Consider the following 19,273-nt stretch of genomic DNA (forward strand, 5'->3'; position numbering starts at 1 on the left):
AATCCAGATGGAATTATTGTAGTGAAGAAAATCTGGATAATGCTAAATAGTGCATTGTTAAGAAAAATTCAAGAAGAATGTTCGATTTGTTATTGGGACTGATGAAGGTAAGCTCTGAATCAGTAACAGGTAACATTTCATTACAAGAAAAAGAACGCTGGACGATACAGATCAGAAGAGATCACTAGAGATTTAATATTTGAATGAGAAACCTCGAATGAATAAGAGTTTACACTTTATTACAAGAAAAGAACACTGGGTCATACTAAATAGAAATAATCTGAAAACACCATTGTATATAAATAAAATCGCAGAATAATGGCAAAGACGAAGAGAAAGAACCGAAGCTGAGATTACGTCATGGCTTGTTTACTTCTGTTAGCGGGGCCAAAACTAACCAGTGAGATAGTAGGCTACTAGTGACTTTTCTTGTGTATTGAAACATTCCAGTAAATGTATCAGAAAGGTGTACTGAAGCATTTCGCCACATGTATCGGTAAGTTACAAAGAAACTACAGTCCGATGACAGGTGGTGTCAGTCGATCGGAGCTTCAGTCAGGGTTCCTTGACTCTTTAGTTCCTTGACTCAGTGAAGTATAGCAAAGTTCAGAGACGCGAAGTATAGACAGGAGACTGATGACTTTTGTAAGTTAGCCTCAAGGAAGCTAGTGATTCTTAAGTTCCTATGGTAAGGTGTTTCGAGGGAGTTCAGATCCTCAGGGAAAGACTCGACTCAGATAAGGACCTGAGTACTTATGTAAGTCACATTCGAACTGGAGTGAAAAGAGCAAACATCCACTCTCTACTTCACCTCGCATGTTCTATCGACAATACGAGTGTGTTTATTACAAGTGCGTCAGGATATCCGTGGACCGTGACAATGTGGAGCAGCAGGCTTTAACTTTGAAGCAATAGGTGTTGTGGCGTTTCGTTGCAATGACAGGTAAGGTGAGCCTGAGTTTGACAGGTTAAAATTATTACTTTATATCGTATGATTCATCTTATACCTGATTTGTTTTGTGATTTCCCTTAACCGATTTACTTACCGTATGATTCACCTTATACTGATCTACTTTATGAATTCCCATATACACGATTTACCTTACAGTTTACATCCATCCTCGTCAAGAAAGAGGAAACATAAAAAAATATATAACTCCCCATTCTTTTTTTCTACATATACATCTTCATCAAGAAAGATAAAAGAAAAAAAAGAAAACTACGAACCTTTATTTATTTATTTTTTTTCGTGCCTATTTATCATCAAGAAAGAGAAGGAAGAAAATATACGAATAAATAAATAACAGTAAAAAACTTACTATTCTCTATGTAATCTTGACTGGCGTTGGTTTGTGGAGTCAACAGATTGAAGAGTGGTCGTCATAAATCACTGGGGAAGATTTCTGGCTTCGTCATTGAGAATGTAGATAGACAGATATTTCAGATAGATATTCTTACATGTATTTGTGCGTAGATGTATTCAAAGTGCATCCCTGAATTAAATCGCCGCCCAGTAAACATACGAACATTAATATCCATCGTTAATTTCCCCGGTTAGATATGAGGCGCCGTGATGACATTCCCATTATTACAGCTCGTGTGTTTTTGTGACTGTGTGAGTGTGTATGTGTGTGTCGCGTCTGTCATGTGGCGGGAAACGATAAATGTGCGTCTCTCTCTCTCTCTCTCTCTCTCTCTCTCTCTCTCTCTCTCTCTCTCTCTCTCTGAAGACAAGTTGCTATGGCGACTAGGCGTGCGTGACTCTATCTAATATTTGTCATCATTGCATGTCTCTCTCTCTCTCTCTCTCTCTCTCTCTCTCTCTCTCTCTCTCTCTCTCTCTCTCTCTCTCTCTCGCAGACTTCTAACGTAAAAGATCTTAAGAAACAAACAATTACCCTTTAGGAGGACAAGAAACGGAAGGATGATGAAATAAAGAAAATAAATAAATATATAAATAAACAAATAAGATAAAATAAATTGTAATGCAGCATGAGGGCGTGGGAAACATGTGCAGGTTAATTGATAGGTGTGGAGGTGCGGAGGTGTGGTGTATGACAGGTAGCGGTGGTGGTGGTGGTGGTGGTGGTGGTGGTGGTGTTAGTGATGATAATAGTAGAACATTGTGTGTGGCGCGTGTATGTGAGGTGGTTGTGGTGTGCTGAATGAAGGGGTGGAGGTGCAAGGGTGTGAGAATAGGAGGGAGGGTGATGGGAAGGGGTGATAGAGAGGGATGGAGGGTGGGAAGGAGTGATGTGTATACTTAGCTTCCCACATCGATGAATAGAAGTATGGATTGGTAGACAGACTGAGCAACTGACCGAGAGATAGATGGATGGATAGATAAGTAGATACATATGTGGACTCACTTAGTTTAATAGATAGATTAATAAATAAATAGATAGATGGACAGAGCAACTGACCGAGAGATATAGATAGATAGGTAGATAGATAGATAGATAGATAGACTGATCAATATAAAAAAAAAAAACGATAAATAGATGAACGAATATGACAAACAAATAAATCAATATACAAATAGATAAACAGATCTCCTCCTCACATCACCACCATTCACTCTATACACACACACACGTATACACACAAACAGACAGACACACACATAAATACCCAACTGGACAGATACACAGACAAACAGACAGACACTTTCCCACGACACTACCATTCACTATTAATGACGTGAGTAAATTACCTGCTTGAATATCGTGCCGTGAATGGTCTGGCGTGAGAAGGAGCATTGGGAAACTCTCTCCACGCTCCAGCACGCCCCAATGTTGTCCGCGCTCCCGGGGGATAGAGAGACACACAGAGAGAGAAAGAGACCGATCGATTTCTTAAGGGTGGTGGTAGTGCTGGCGGTGGTGGTGGTGGTGGTGGTGGATGATACAGTGAACCGTAGAGAGAGAACAACAATAATTCGGTAAAATTTTTCGTTTATTGCTTTCTTATGAACTACAGTAAAATTTCTTCATTAAGTTGGTTATTTGTTACTTATAGACCTTTCTACTTTATTTCGATTACTTTTTAAAGGCTGCCGTGGAAGTTGTGAGGGTTTTCAAGAGTGTTTTCATGACTCGGGTCGTAGTTTGATGAGAATTCTGCGCAATTAGAAGTAGTAAGAAAAAAAAAACATGATCTTTCTCTTTCTGCCAACTTATCCATTTATCAATCCGTCTATCCGTCTATCCACGCATTTCTCTGTCTGACTACCCACCTGTCCATTTGTCAATCTATTTTTCTGCCCACTTGCCGGCCTATCTACCCATCTACCCACCTACCCATCTGTCAGTCCGTTTGCCTATCCACCTACTCATCTGTCAAACTATCTGTCTACCCATTTACCTATATTAATCTATCTTATTTACTCACCTACCCATCTGTCAATCTATCTGTCTACACATCTATCTCTCTATCAGTTTATTTAATCTACCCACTATCTACCTGTCAATCTGTCTACCCACCTACCTATCTGCCAGTCTGTCTACCTGCCCATCTGTTAGTCTCTCTACCCATCTGTCCTCACCCTCAACAACTCCCCAACAACGCGAGGTACTAACCATTAAATCGCAAAGAGTCCATCTGTCTGGCTCAGAGATTCACTCCAAGCACCGCCACTCACCCTCAAATGAGCATCTCGCGCCCCACAGGTGATGCGCGCACCCCGGTGACGCCACACGCCCCTGAGTGAGCCCCGCTGATGCTCTCTTCAACACCAATCATCCGGATTATCCACGGGGAGAAGGGAGGGAGAGAATTGCAAGGCTGTTACTCGTTGTGTGTTCCTGTGTTACTGCCACCACGATGCGCTCACCCAAATCCCTGTCTAGTGATGTCTGTTCTCCCTTCTCCTCTCATCCCTTTCCCCTCCTAAGTCGCGGCCACGGGGACGCCGGGGGTGCGGAGAGGGAGGGAGAGGGAGGAGTACAAGATTTTTACTGTGTTCTGTGTTGCTGTATTACTGCATTCCTCGTAATTTCTGTCTTGTGATGTATATTCTTTCCCCCTCCCTTCTCTTCTCATTCCCTTTCCCTCGCTTTATGCACTTGTGGCCACGCTAGCTACACTCTTCCCCCTCGTTCTTATTGTGTGTCTCAAAGCCGAAGGGACTCGATAAGTGAGGGATTAGTTTCAACTCTTCATTGTCTCCGTGGTGCGGTGGCTAGTGTGCCTGGCTACGAACACCCGGGCCCCTGTTCGCATAAAAGCTGGGGCAGTCGGCGCGCACCTTACCCAGTTGTTCATCCCTGTTTAGCGGTTCGTCGCTAAACAGGTACCTGAGGGAACTTTGGAAAGGTAGACCCAGATGTCACAGTGTCCCGGGCTGAGGGATATCACGCACCACTGACTCAGAGGCCAGTGAAACGAAGATGAACGCCGAGGAAGCGGCTAAATATAGCCGAAGTCCCCATTTTAGCAAATGAGGCAAGGCTGCGTAAGGAAGGCGAGATGTGTGATAGTCATTGCGTGAGGCAGAAATCTGTGGCTCATCCCCGGATACCTGACGCACTGAGCCGCCTGGTATCCAGGTAACCACTTGCTGCTGCCAGGAGAACGCAGACAGGAGCTTAGGGAAGGTGACCAGTCAACTGTATAATCCTTTTGCCGAGACCCGAACCCTAGGCAAAAGTCTCGTGTTCTGAAACGCTTTGTTCTCTCGTCTCTATGTTTTAAAGGCCACATAGATCATTAGTCAGGTTCTCATAGGTGTGTTTCATATTGATGTAGAATCCTTGTTAAGTTATCACGGGAATCAAGACAATACTCCTGAATATCTGACAGCTTCTGCTACATGTTAAAAGCTGTCGGTGAGGCTGAAACACGCTGTCTTTCAAACATAGGCACCTTAAGAGACAACACCTTACTTCCATTTAGTTTGCTGTCACTTGGTACTGGGGCGGATGGTACTCAGGTCAGGAGATCCTCAAGACAGATCTGCCTGAGTGCGACGTTTGGTGCTCGAGACTCTTGATAGCCTGGTCCTTGATCTTGATACCTTGGTCCTCACAGTGTCTCTAAACTCAGACGTCTGGGCTACAGGCTTCCCTTCCATGTCCACATCCACATTATTCAGTCCTTATTCCACCTAGCACCCTTCTTCCCCCCTTCCTTTACTTCCTATCTACACCCATCACCAAATTACTATCCCTTTCCCTTCCATTTCCACCTCCCATCATCACCTGCACCATCACCGCCTTCCAGCACCACCGCCTACCGCCCATCACCCAATCAGCCACCCCCATGACTGGGTTATGAGGCTGGTGATGGTGTGGGCGCCGGCTCCTCTCCAAACAATGAATTTCTAAGTGGTGGAGGCCAGAAGGTAATTTTCTATAATGTCACCCACGCCTGCTGCTCTGCGCGCCCCTTCCTCGCCTCCACCATCACCATCACCACCGCCCCTTCCTCGCCTCCACCACCACTGCCAATCACCACCGCTCCTTCCTCGCCACCACCACCCTTTCCTCGCCTCCACCACCACAACCACCACCACCAGCACCACCACAACCACCGCCATCACCACTATCACCCCTTCCTCGCCTCTTCCTCTGCTCCATTACTACCACTTTTCGTGTAAACTTTTATCATCAAACATTAGTCACCGCTTTTTTGCTCTATAACGTCTAACTCGAGTAATTCATTGAAGGTTCTGATTCTCTCTTGTTTGTTTTTAGCAGATTCCTGATCCTTTTTGTATAAATTTTCAGCATTAAACATTATTCTCATCACTTCTTTACTCTATGGTGTACAACTAGAGTAGATTCTTGATCCCATTCGTACAGATTTTTGACATTAAACACTACACTGAACATCACTCGTGTTCTCTGTGGAGTTTAGGTTTAATACACTTGATCCTTCTCGTGTGTTGAGGGGGGGAGGGGGGGAGGCATCAAACACCATTACCATCACTGCTCCACTCTATGACGTGTAATTTTAAGTATTTATGTATTCAGCGTGGATGGAGCGTATGATGAATTATGGTGGCATTGTTGTGACGCCCCGGACACGACTCAATCAGTGGCGGATCCCCTGGGGCGGTGGTGCGGTCCGCGGGGTGTGTTGTGGCCCTCAGGGGAGACGATAGCCCCGCCTGCCCCTCCTGCTGTGCTGCTGCTGACGGGGGTAGGGAGAGATGGTGTGTGTGTGTGTGTGTGTGTGTGTGTGTGTGTGTGTGTGTGTGTGTGTTGTACGTTCTGTTTTTCATATGTTGTTTTGCCTCCCGCGTGTGTTCATCTCTGCGGCACCATCCTCCCTGTGAGTAAAAGATGTGAGCTATGTTTGTTTGTGGGGGAACATGTACATGCGCGATAGTTGTGCAATGCAGTGTGTGTAAAGCGTAGGTGGAGGCACAGTGTGGATGTCGAAGGGTGCTGCGGTGGAAAAGCAGGAGAAGAGGGTGCTTGAGCTGCTCGGGGGCACTGAGGAGGAGCAGGAGGAGGAGGCGTGGGGTTAGTATTAGACTATAATGGTTGGTTAGTGTTGATGTATCGGGAAGGCGGCGGCTCGGCTGGACTAGGCGAGGTTGTGGGGAGGGAGGCAGGCAGGCCGCACCCCTCCCATGGCACGCCTACCCCCCCGGCCCAGCTTGGCCATCACGGGGATTACTGCCGGGGCGGTGCACACACGGGCGTTCTGCTGTCCCACCGCCAGTGTCGTGACTCCGCAAACATGACGCCATCACTGTCATTACTGCCACCACCTTCACCATCACCACATCACCACCACCAGTACCTGATCCTCCTTCCTTCCCTCTCGTTCTCCTTTTTTCTTCTACTCCTCTTTCTTCTACTTCTCTTCCTCCTCTTTCTCCTCCTCCTCCTTCTTCTTCTCTTCCACCTCCGCCTCCTTCTCCTCCTCCTTCTCCTCCTCTTTATTCTCTACCACCATCATTACTCTCACCCTCACCACCACCGCCACTACCACCACCATCACCTCCGCCACACTGTCCAGTCACCTGCTGGTTATGGCCGCGCCCAGTCTGTGGCAGCGTCCCCCCAGCCTGCCTGTGTCCCCGGGGGTACAGAAGACTCCCCTTACCCTTCAGGCAGCGAGGGGCGGCCAGCGAGGGGCGGGCGGAGACGAGGCCGACATCCAATAAAACTAAAAGCCCTTTTAACTAGCGAGGGAGGGCGAGGGCGGCGGGTGTGGCGGCCGCGCGCTAACTGTGTTACTCCCTCGTCGCCGCCGCCCGCGCCGCACATAACTGTATTACCCACCACGCTGATTTTTGGCCCCAGATGGCACGGGGGGCGGCAGGGGAGGGGGCAGGGATGGTGGTGGTGGTGGTGGTCGCTGCTTTATGGCCAGGGGAGGTGATCAGAACACATCACCACCACCACTACTACCGTCACCACCACTACTACTACTACTACTACAGCAACAACAGCAGCAGCAGCAGCAGCAACAGCAGTAGTGGTAGTAGTAGTAGTAGTAGTAGTAGCAGCAGTAGTAGTAGTAGTAGTAGTAGTAGTAATAGTAATGATAGCAATAGTATTAATAACAACAACAACAGTAGCAGTAGCATTGGCAGTAGCATTAGGAGCAGAAGTAGTTGCAGTAATCCAGTAGCATCAGCAGCAGTCACAGTAACAGAAGCAGCAGTAGCAGCAGTAGTAGTAGTAGCAGTAGAAGTAGAAGTAGCAGTAATACCTTTTCTTTTCTGTTCCGTATTAGCTGCGCCTCATCATTTATTTCCCTCTGCCTGGGCTTGTTCGCTCTCCCTCAGATTACTTGCTGGGAGAGGGGAGAGGGAGAGAGGGAGAGATGGTGGGAGGCAGGGAGTGAAGGAGAGGGGAGGAGGTGAGCTGTGGGGAGGAGTAAGCGACGGAGAGGGGGAGAGGAAAGGTAGAGTGAGGGGTGAGAAGCAAGGCAGAGAGAGAGAGAGAGAGAGAGAGAGAGAGAGAGAGAGAGAGAGTGTGTCTACTCATTTAACCATCCATCTGTCTATTATTCTCTCCTCTTTCTTTTTCTCTTCTTTTCCTCCTCTCTTTTCTTTTTTATCTTTTATCTTATCTCTCATCTTTCTCTTTTTCTTGTGTTTCTTCTTTATCCTTGAGATGTTACGATTAAGTGTTATGTGTTCTCTCTCTCTCTCTCTCTCTCTCTCTAGCAAAGACCATTCATACATTCAAACATTCTTCCTTCCTTCCTTCCTTCCTTTCTTCCATCATTCCTTCCTGCTTTCCCTTCTTCTTCTTCTTCTCCTCACTATTTTCGATCTCTCACTCATACACACACACTCATCCATCCATCCTTCTTCCTTCCTTCCTTCCTTCCTTCCTTCCTTTCCCTACTGACTCCTCCTCATCCTTCATCCAAATTTTACTCACCCACACAAACATTTCCCTTATCCTTCCTTCCTTCCTTCCTTCCTTCCTTCCTTCCTTCCTTCCATCCAGCCATCCTTCCTTCCTTCCTTCCTCTCCTTCTCCCCTCTTCCCTCCCTCCCTTCCCTCCCACCAACCATACAAACCCATACAAACACACACACACACCTTCCTCTCTCCCTTCCCTCCTTCCCTCCCTCTCTATACAGCGTGAATCACAGTTTCGAACACACTCCAAAAGCTTCGAGCCGTGAATGAATCAAGAGACACCGAAACTTTTCCTGGATCGCTACCAATAATATATGAGAGGGAGGGAGGGGGAAGGGGGATGGAGGGAGAGAGGGAGTGTGGGAGAGGCCGTAGGGGTGAGGAGCGGCAGGTACTAGAGAGAGAGAGAGAGAGAGTTTGGAAGAAAGGCAGAGAGAGTAGCATTGTATAAATAGATAAGGAGATAAGAAGAGAGGAAGAGGAGGAGGAGAAGAAGGAGAAGGTGGTAGATAAAAAAAAAGGAAAGAAGGAAGGAAGGAAAGAATAATGGAAAAGCAAAGAAGATTAATATAAATAAAATAAAGAATAAGGAGAGAGAGAGAGAGAGAGAGAGAGAGAGAGAGAGAGAGAGAGAGAGAGAGAGAGAGAGAGAGAGAGAGAGAGAGAGAGAGAGAGAGAGAGAGAGAGAGAGAGAGAGAGAGAGAGAGAGAGAGAGAGAGAGAGAGAGAGAGAGAGAGAGAGAGAGAGAGAGAGAGAAAGGCTAGCTGTCAGTATCCCCTCCCCCCTTTGTCCGGCTTCCTCCTCTTCCTCCTCCTCCTCCTCCTACTCCTTCTCCTCCTCCATGAATTAATTAAATACTTCGCGATGCGATGCCTGGCTCTCATTCTCGCCCCTCTCTCTCTCTCTCTCTCTCTCTCTCTCTCTCTCTCTCTCTCTCTCTCTCTCTCTCTCTCTCTCTCTCTCTCTCTCTCTCTCTCTCTAGTTGTTATTATTGTGGTATGAATGAGAGGGTGAGAAGTGTGTGTGTGTGTGTGTGTGTGTGTGGGTGGGTGGAAGAGGGTGTGCGTGGTGGCGGTGAGAGATGGGAGAAGTGGGCGTTTGAAGTGTGGGTGTTGGTGAGTGTGCTGGTTATGGAGGAGGAGGAGGAGGAGGAGGAGGAGGAGGAGGAGGAGAATGGAGAGAAGTAGAATAAGATGAAGAGGAAGTAGAAGAGGAGGAAATAAGGAAAAGTGAAGAAAAAGGGAGGAGGAGGACGAAGAGGACGAGGAAGAAGAAGAGGAGGTTATATGAGTGAGGAAGTGCAAGGGGAGAAAAAGGAAGAGGAAAGCACTTAAATAATGAAGAGAAAGAGAAAAAGAGAGAGAGAAGAGGAGAAGAAAGAGAAGTAAAAGGAGGAAGAAGATGAAAACGAAGAGGAAGTTATAACAAAAAGGAAACTACAAGGAAAGGAGAATGAAGGGAAGAAGGAGAGAGATAGAGACAGAGGAGGAGGAGGAGGAAGAGAAAGACACTGAATAGGGAAGGAAGAAGTAGAAAAAGAGGAAAAGGAAGAGGAGGAGGAGGAAAAAGAGAAAGACACTGAATAGGGAAGGAAGAAGTAGAAAAGGAGGAGGAAGAGGAAGAAGAGAACGAGAGTGAAGAGGAAAATAGGAAAGAGGAATGGAGGAATAATGGAAGAGACAGTGAAAGGAAGAAAAAGACAAAGAGCAGATTGCAATAATATGAGACTGCACTGATGAGAGAGAGAGAGAGAGAGAGAGAGAGAGAGAGAGAGAGAGAGAGAGAGAGAGAGAGAGAGAGAGAGAGAGAGAGAGAGAGAGAGAGAGGAAGAAACAAAAACACAGTGGGGGTAGCTGGAGTGATCTGAACTTGGCGGCTCCACGCGAGGCTCCCACGGTCCCTGCCCCGCGCTGAGCCTCGCCGCGGGACACAAGCTCAATAGTTAATAATGGCGGGGTCACTATAATGCAGTGCGTGTGCTGTGTGCCTGCCCTGCCTCACCCCTGTCCCACCCCTATCCACCTTGTCTCACCCTGTCTCACCCAGCCACGCCCCTTTCTCCTGTAGACTTAGCTGACGGGGTTTAGGAGGGTGGCTGATAGATGCAAGGCTGATTTGGTTTCCCTGTGTGAGCTGACGGCGCTGACGGGGCTGACGGGGCTGATAGGGCTGAGGGGAGTAAGGCTGTGGCAAGGCTGAGGGGGCTGAGAAGAGAAGGACAAGGCTTGGGAGGGTGGTTGAGAGATACAAGGATGATTTGGTATTCCCTGTGACGAGTCTGGGGTTACTGGTGTGTTAGTGGCAGTTTAGAAGATTTAGGAGCAAAATTATGGATGCCTTGTTGTGTATTGCGTGTGTCTTTAGAAAGGTTTGTCTCTCTGTCAGTCTGTGTATGTGTATGTGTGTCTGTCTTTCTGTCTATCTTTCTGTCTGTCTGTCTGTCCTTCTGTCTGTGTCTGTCTGTCTCTCTCTTTGTAACTTTTTTTCTAGACGGCAGCAAATGAATATTTTTTTATACTTTCTATATTTATTTATTTTTATATTTTGTGTTTTTGATTGGCCTCTTTCTTGCATAAAAGTACCATTACGTAAGTTAAAAGGCAAAAACTAGAAAACAAATCAAAATAATGTAAAATACTGCTTTTCTACGAGCGTGTCTCTTTACGAACTGATGGTGATGGCGATGGTGATGGTGATGGTGATGGTGATGACATGGCTGTGAGACGTGAAGGGGCTTGTATGTAGTACTGCTGAATGTGGCTTATGTTTGTGGTGGTGATGGTGATGATGATGGTGGTGATAGTGATGGTGATAATGGTGATGGTGGTGATAGTGGCTGGCGTGGGCGTCATGTGCGAGCTTGGGCGTGGCGGACAACGTGTTCCCAGGGTGGCGGCGAAGGGCGAGGCGGCGGCACGTGGCGGGCGTGTGAGGGGCGGGCCGGGCACGTGCTGGGGAGGGAGGCACGGCGCGCCCCGGGCTGGGACACGCGCGCACACGGCCGCGGGGCAGGACACGGCCGAGGACACCAAGTAATGAGGGGTGTTGGGGTGAGGGAGGTGTGGGGGAGGGTGTGTGGCGTGGTCTGTGTTACTCTCCCGTCCCGTCTCGTCAGACCCTTCCCACTCCTCCCCGACTGTCCTTTTCTGTATCACATCCTGCCCACACCTTCTTCAGGCCTCCCCCAGCTGTACACATCGTAAGGGTTAACCTATTGAGTCATATTTTCTGATCTTTCACTGTTCTTCTGCAGTCTGTCCTTGTCTTAACCTGCTTTGTCACACCTACCATAGATCTTCCTTCGTCCTTCCCCAGTCTTCTTTCATCTATATCACATCTTACTCTGTCCATTTTCCATTCATTCTTCCCCAATTCACTCTTATCTTGATCTACTCAGTCTCTCCTTCACTGACTTTTCCCAGACCTTCCTCATCCCTATACTGTCTCACTTCCCCATATCCTCCCCACCTCTCTCTCTCTCTCTCTCTCTTGATCTCCTCCCTCCCCAGACCTTCCTCATACTCTCCTCCAATCTCTCTGTCACTGCCTAGTCCGTCACACTTTCCCATATCCTCCCCAACTCTCTCTCTTAACCAAACTATCCTCTTCTTTCTCATATATCCTTCCCGTCACACCTTCCCCACACCTTTCCCTACTGTGTCCTATATCGGCTTCCCTGTTCTAAATCCTTCTATTTCCCCTCTCATTTCCTTGGCCTCCTCCTCTTACTTTCCCTTCTCCTCCTTCTGTTTTCCTATACTCTCTGTTTCCTTGGCTTCGAGGGAGAGAGAAGAAGAGATAGAAGAAAGGAGAAAGGTAGAGAAAAGGAGGAGGAAGAGATGAGAGGTAGAGAAAGGAAGGAAAGAATTGAGGAGAGAGAAAGAGGTACTGTAGAGTGAGAGGGGAAGAGAGGGGAAGAGAGGGGAGGAAAGGACAGGAAAAGGGGAGTTTGTTTGTGTGTTTCTCCCCACTTTGCCTCCCCTCTCCCAACCCTCTTTCCCTCCTTCCGTCATCCTCTTCCGCAGCCCCCTCTCTCTCTCTCACGCCCGGCGAAGCTGTCACGCTTTTGATGAGGGAAGGGATGACAAGATTGTAATGAGGTTCAGGTATCTCTCTCTCTCTCTCTCTCTCTCTCTCTCTCTCTCTCTCTCTCTCTCTCTCTCTCTCTCTCTCTCTCTCTCTCTCTCTCTCTGTCTGATGGTCGTTAGCTGGTCTGTAATCTAATCCCTGCGTTCGTTAATGAGTCTGTATCGAAGTGTCAGTACGGTGATGAATCTTCAGTTGACGGGGCGTTGTTGTCAGCTGCCGGGAGTGTCAAGATTAGGATCAAGATTGGGAAGGGACAGCTTGGATAGTGGATTGCGTTCTCGTGGTTCTTACGTGTCTTATCGAGAAGTCACTGGAGTTTTCAAGGGTGTTTTCACGACAAGTGGTAGTTTAAGAGGTTGTAGTGGAAGTCATTGGGGTTTTCAAGGGTGTTTTCATGACAAGTGGTAGTTTAAGAGGTTGTAGTGGAAGTCATTGGGGTTTTCAAGGATGTTTTCGTTTTTAGTGATAGTTTAGCAAGTTGTAGCGGACGTTATTAGGAATTTCAGGTGTTTTCAAGGTTCTAATGGCATTTATTTTAAACGGCATTATAAAAGTATTTATTTATTTATTTATTTGTTCATATTTTTTGTCCTTTTACTGGTCTCTCTGACACACACACACACACACACACACACACACACACACACACACACACACACACACACACACACACACACACACACACACACACACACACACACACACACACACACACACACACGCAAGAATTCTTCATTACTGTTCCCGTCTCGCCGCCTCGGGACTCACCGTCAGGAGAACGCGACTGGAATGTTGTAATGGGAATGCTCTCTCTCTCTCTCTCTCTCTCTCTCTCTCTCTCTCTCTCTCTCTCTCTCTCTCTCTCTCTCTCTCTCTCTCTCTCTCTCTCTCTCTCTCGTTCCCACCCTTCCTCCCTCTTTCTCTCTTTCTCCTTCATTTCCTTCGTTCCTCCCTCCATTCATTCCCCTCTCCCTCTTCCTTCCTTCCTTCCTTCCTTCCTTCCTTCCTTTCTTCCGTCTCTTTCTCCATCTATTTTCTCTCCCTTCCTTATTACTTCGTTCATCGTTTCCCTTATCATCATCATCATCATCATCATCATCATCATCATCATCATCATCATCATCATCACATTAATAGTAGTAATGGTGATAATGATAGTAACAATTAATAGCACTGTAATGATGATGATGATGGTGATGATGATGACTGTGATGATGGTAATAGTGGTGAAAATGAACATCACTGTATTGGTGGTGTTGTTAGTGGTGTTGAGAGGAACATTGTGATAGTGATCATGATGGCAGCGGTCATGATAGTGATGATAGTGGCGATGATAATCAACATCACTGAAATGGTGGTGATGCTAGTAGTGATGATAGTGGTGATGACTAAACGTAACCTAACAACCTCTCTCACTCTCGCTCTCCAGTAAGAGAGAGAGAGAGAGAGAGAGAGAGAGAGAGAGAGGGGCAGCAGGGTGAGGGGGGGGGTGAGGGAGGGTGGTGAGGGTGACAATGACAGACGGAGTTTGGCCACATCACGCCCTGCCCTGCCTTCCAAAACATTCCAGGACCTTCCAGCACCGCCACCTGCTGCGCCTGCACGGGAGGGAAGGACTGGAGGGAGGTGGGATAGAGGGAAGGGAGGGAAGGGAGAGGAGTGAGTGGAGGCAGATTGGGAGAGGGAGTAAGTGAAGGGAAGGGAGTGAAGGAAGCAGGAGAAAGAAGGGAAAGGAGTGGAGGAGTGTGGGGGAAGAAAGAGGAGTGGGTGAAAATTGGAGGGAAGGGAGGGACTGACTGCAGGAAGGGAGAATGTAGATAAGAAAGGGGAGGTGGGAGAAGTGGAGGGAAGAAGTGGAGGGAGTGGAGGGGAGGAGGGAAGGAAAGGGAAAGGATACCGACCAATTTTTTTTTCTTTTCTCTTTTTTTCTTTTTTTCTCTCTTTTTTTCTTTCTCTCAAGTGGACAGCAGTTTCCTTTCCTGTACGTGTCTTGATTTATCTTATAGCCTTGCTCTCTCTCTCTCTCTCTCTCTCTCTCTCTCTCTCTCTCTCTCTCTCTCTCTCTCTCTCTCTCTCTCTCTCTCTCTCTCTCTCTCTCTCTCTTGTTCTTTTTGGTCTTCTTGTTCTCATTCTTGTTCTTCCTCCTCTGTCTTTTTCTTCTATCTTTTTTCTTTCTTTCTTTCTTTTTTCTTTTCTTTCTTTCTTTCTTTTTTTCTTCTTCTTCTTCTTCTTCTTCTTCTTCTTCTTCTTCTTCTTCTTCTTCTTCTTCTTCTTCTTTCCTATCTTCTTTCTTCTTTCTTCTTTCTTTTTATCTCTTCTTTCTTTTCTTTCTTCTTTCCTCTTTCCTTACTCACCTACACCCACCCACCCACCCACCCACCCACACACACACACACACACACACACACACACACACACACACACACACACACATCCGTTGCCACACACATCCCCCAAACCTTCCCCCAGCACATGTACATTCCCCTCCCACGTTTCCTTCCCCCTGAAAATCTACGCACCATACAAGCCGCGTTTCACTGCGTCCCCTGGCGTCTCCAGCATAAGGGGTGTTGGCGGCCGCGGATCCTTCAGGCGGCGCTGCGGGACTCGTGTCGTGGTGCAGGGAGTAACAGGCAGCGGGTGACGGTGTGTGCTGTGGTGTTGCTGGGTTGAAAGAAATTGTACGATTAATATTAATATTAAGATTAAGATTAAGATTAAGCATGATTGTAATATGACACCACTACGACTTGAACTGTTTCGTATGAGAAGTTATTGAGATGTATCCAGAACTGACTTAGCTAATGTTCTGGTGGGGACTGTTTGTTATTGTTGTTGTTATTGGTGGTGGTGGTGGTGGTAGCGGCGGAGGTGTTCTTGTTATTGTTGTTGTAGTTATTTATGTTATTGTATTTTTTTTTTTTTTTTGGTGAAAGGGAAATTGGAATTCTCTCTCTCTCTCTCTCTCTCTCTCTCTCTCTCTCTCTCTCTCTCTCTCTCTCTCTCTCTCTCTCTCTCTCTCTCTCTCTCTCTCTCTCTCTCTCTCTCTCTCTCTCTCTCTCTCTCTCTCTCTCTCTCTCTCTCTCTCTCTCTCTCTCTCTCTCTCTCTCTCTCTCTCTCTCTCTCTCTCGTGCCCTTATCAGCCTCTGTGACACGTTAAAAATAGTAGTAGTCTCATTTGCTCGCTTGCGCTCTCTCGTGCCCTTATCAATCTGTGACACGTTAAAAGCAGCAGCACCAGTAGTAGTAGTAGTAGTAGTAGTAGTAGTAGTAGTAGCAGGGGAGAGAGAGAGAGAGAGAGAGAGAGAGAGAGAGAGAGAGAGAGAGAGAGAGAGAGAGAGAGAGAGAGAGAGAGAGAGAGAGAGAGAGAGAGAGAGAGAGAGAGAGAGAGAGAGAGAGAGAGAGAGAGAGAGAGAGAGAGAGAGAGAGAGAGAGAGAGAGAGAGAGAGAGAGAGAGAGAGAATGTCTGCAGATTTGATTGAGTGGCTGAGGGAGGAAAGTTGACGTGGCTTTTGCTGGATTCAGTGGCCATTTGGAGGAGATTGAGGAGGAGGAGGAGGAGGAGGAGGAGGAGGAGGAGGAGGAGGAGGAGGAGGAGGAGGAGGAGAAGGGAAGCTGAGAGGACGGAGGGAAGGAATGTGATGGTTGGACAGACACACAAACTCTCTCTCTCTCTCTCTCTCTCTCTCTCTCTCTCTCTCTCTCTCTCTCTCTCTCTCTCTCTCTCTCTCTCTCTCTCTCTCTCTCTCTCTCTCTCTCTCTCTCTCTCTCTCTCTCTCTCTCTCTCTCGCGAGTAGGACGTTAATGCGTGAGTTTGTCTCTTTATCTGCTAGTGTGTGTGTGTGTGTGTGTGTGTGTGTGTGTGTGTGTGTGTGTGTGTGTGTTTGTGTGCGTTTGAAGGGAGGGAGAGAGAGGCGGCCATGTTGTAAGACTGTCTGAGTGGCTGGCTGGATGGTTACATGTCTGTCTTTCGCTCTCTTTTCCTTCCTTCGCATCCCTTCACTGTCTGCCCGTGAAAGCGAGGCAGGAGCAGAGCCAAAGCTGGTGGTGATGGTGGTGGTGGTGATGGTGGTTGTGGTGGCCGTGTTGCGAGGAGGAATGGATGAGTGGGAAGCACTGTAGGAGATACGATGTGTCTGGGATGATGGGTAAAAGGGGTGATGGGGAGGGAAGGGAAAGAAAGCCGAGGAAGTGCTTGGGTTGCTGGGATGATTGGGTGATGTGGTGATGAGGTGAAGGGGTGAGAGGGAATGAGGAAGAGGAGGTGCTTGGATGAGAGGATGATGGAGTGCTAAGGTGACGGGGTAGTGATGGGGTGAATGGGAGTGAAGCAGAGGAATTAGCTGGGTGAAGGGATGAATGGGAAGGGTACTGGGGTGCTTGGGTGGTGAAGGGAAGGGAAGGGGGAGGTAGCGGAGGAGGCGAGGGACGCAAGGGCCAAGACGAGGCCTGCCAGGAGCAGTGTGACGGGCGAGGGATCAATAGTGGTCCCACGGTGCCCGGGACGCATCCCTCCACCAGCCGCGCGACACCCGCCCTTGTGGCCCCGCGCGCTACCGTCCGTCGTGCCGCCCCTCGCCGTTGATTGCAAGACCAACATTCGATCGGCGGTAATCTGAGCGGTGGGGCGGCTCGGGGAAGTGGGCGGTGGGTCGCGGGGCGCAAGGATCACTGTGGCCTGTCCCGGTGGCGTCCCCAGCGTGTTCTTTTTCTGGTCCACCGCCATCGACTTATCGGTCACGGGGCTGTTAGGGGCATTAGGGTGAGGTTCAGCATGACTGCCTCGATCGCCCATCATAATTCTTCACGCTCATAATGATGTCCCGCGCTGCGATGTCCCGGCGGCTGACGCGAGGACACGGGAACGCGAGGACACGGGAACGCGAGGACACGAGAACATGAGAACACGAGCTTCTTGCGCTACTGGGAGCTCTCAAGAACCTGCCTCGCCCTGTCCAGCCCCGTCCCGCCCCGTCCAGCCCCGTATCGTCTCAAAAAAAATTCTATCTAAATCTCAACACACTGCTTATAAGACGATACTGCCTCAAAAATTACCCCAAACAGAACCGCTTCCTACAGTCCTGCGAGGTGATGTGAGGCTCCTAGATGAGGCTCCAAGCTGCCCTAGGCGTCATCATTCTCGCGCCCTCTGGACCTCATCGGGAATCGCGGCCCCAAGGCGATGAGCGGCCCGCCATCTGGCCTTCATCTTGGCTTAGCGGCCCGGCAGTGCTTCAGGCTGAGGACGGCGGGACGGCGGGGACTGCACGGGCTGTGTTGTGTTAGGCTTCTGTGAGGCTCAGAGGAGGTGTGTGCTTGTAAGGCTCTTGGTAATGTGACGTGGTATTGATGAAAAGAAAGCTTACAAGAGAGAGAGAGAGAGAGAGAGAGAGAGAGAGAGAGAGAGAGAGAGAGAGAGAGAGAGAGAGAGAGAGAGAGAGAGAGAGAGAGAGAGAGAGAGAGAGAGAGAGAGAGAGAGAGAGAGAAAGAGAGTCCCTCCCTTATATATTCATAACTTTTCCTCTTTATCCTCCCATTCCCTCCATCCTTTTCTTATCCCCTTCCCTCCTTGCCTCCCTCCATACCTCCCCTATTTTCACCATTACTCTCTTCATTCCCTCAAAATACTGCGTTCCATTCCTTCCACACTTCCACCCTTTCCTTACCTTCCTCCTTCCCATCCTTTCCTTATCCTCTTCTCTCCCTCCATGCCTCCATTCCAACATCCCTCCTCCATCCCTTCCCTTCCCTCAGCCTTTCTTCATCACCTTAGTCCCTGCAATACTGTCCCCATCTTCCTCACAGTGAAGGAGAGAGCCCCGCTGTCTCGTGTCCTGGCCCTCCCTGACGTGCTGCTTGCGTCTCGCTGATCTCTCCCGTGTCCAGTGTCCCGAAGCCATATTTGCCCCGTCAAGTATTTGCCAGTGACCTGCTGTGTTGTTTTGTTTTGCTCCCTCCTTGAGTCGCGAGGGTGAGGCCTGAGGGAGGGATGAGGGAGGGTAAGGGGGAGGGGTTGTATATGTGTGTGTATGTGTGTGTGTGTGTGTGTGTGTGTGTAGGGATGTGTTTTTGGGTGGGCGGTGAAGGGAGGGTCTAGTAATAGTGGTGGTAGTAGTAGTAGTAGTAGTAGTAGCGGTGTTTCCAGGGACTACTCCCATTCCTTCTTCCCTTCCCATTTCCCTCGTGTTGGCTCCGTCCCATCACTAACATGTCTCTCCCTCTTTCTCTCTTCTCACTCTATCCCATCACCTCCCATCACCTCTCACCCTGTGCTGTGTCTCTATCACTGACATATAGCCTTCTTCACCCCTTCCTTCTTCTTCCTTCTTTTCCCATCACCTCCAATACTCTTTTTTTACACTCCTCCACCTCCTCCCCACTCCATGCCACCTCCTCTACCCATCCACCCCACTCCATCACCCCACCTGTCACCTCCATTTCACCCCTCCATCACCAAAACCCCTCTCAGCTGCTTCTACACCCATCTTTTCACCCCTCCACCTCCTCTACTCACCCCTACACCCTTCTTTTCACCCCTCCATCTCCTCTTCTCTCATCCGACTCTATCACTCGTAGCCTCACCCTCTCCCCATCTCCTTTTCTTTTCTCTCCAGACCTTAATGAAGCGACTTATGGGGTGATGTAATGGAGATGTCATCCCAATCACCCCCACACCCCCTTGACTTCCCTCCTCTCCCCTCCCCTCACATCCCCGCTTTCCATGCACACTCTCTTATGCAAGTTTCTCTCTCTCTCTTTCCGTCAGATGGCGTTTCGCGAGGCAAAATATTCTTAGGGTGTAAGTGGGAAGGGAAGGAGGGAGGGAGGGAAGGAGGGAAGGAAAAGGAATG

Source organism: Scylla paramamosain, chromosome 3 (assembly GCF_035594125.1).
Source record: "Scylla paramamosain isolate STU-SP2022 chromosome 3, ASM3559412v1, whole genome shotgun sequence".
NCBI classification, from domain to species: domain Eukaryota; kingdom Metazoa; phylum Arthropoda; class Malacostraca; order Decapoda; family Portunidae; genus Scylla; species Scylla paramamosain.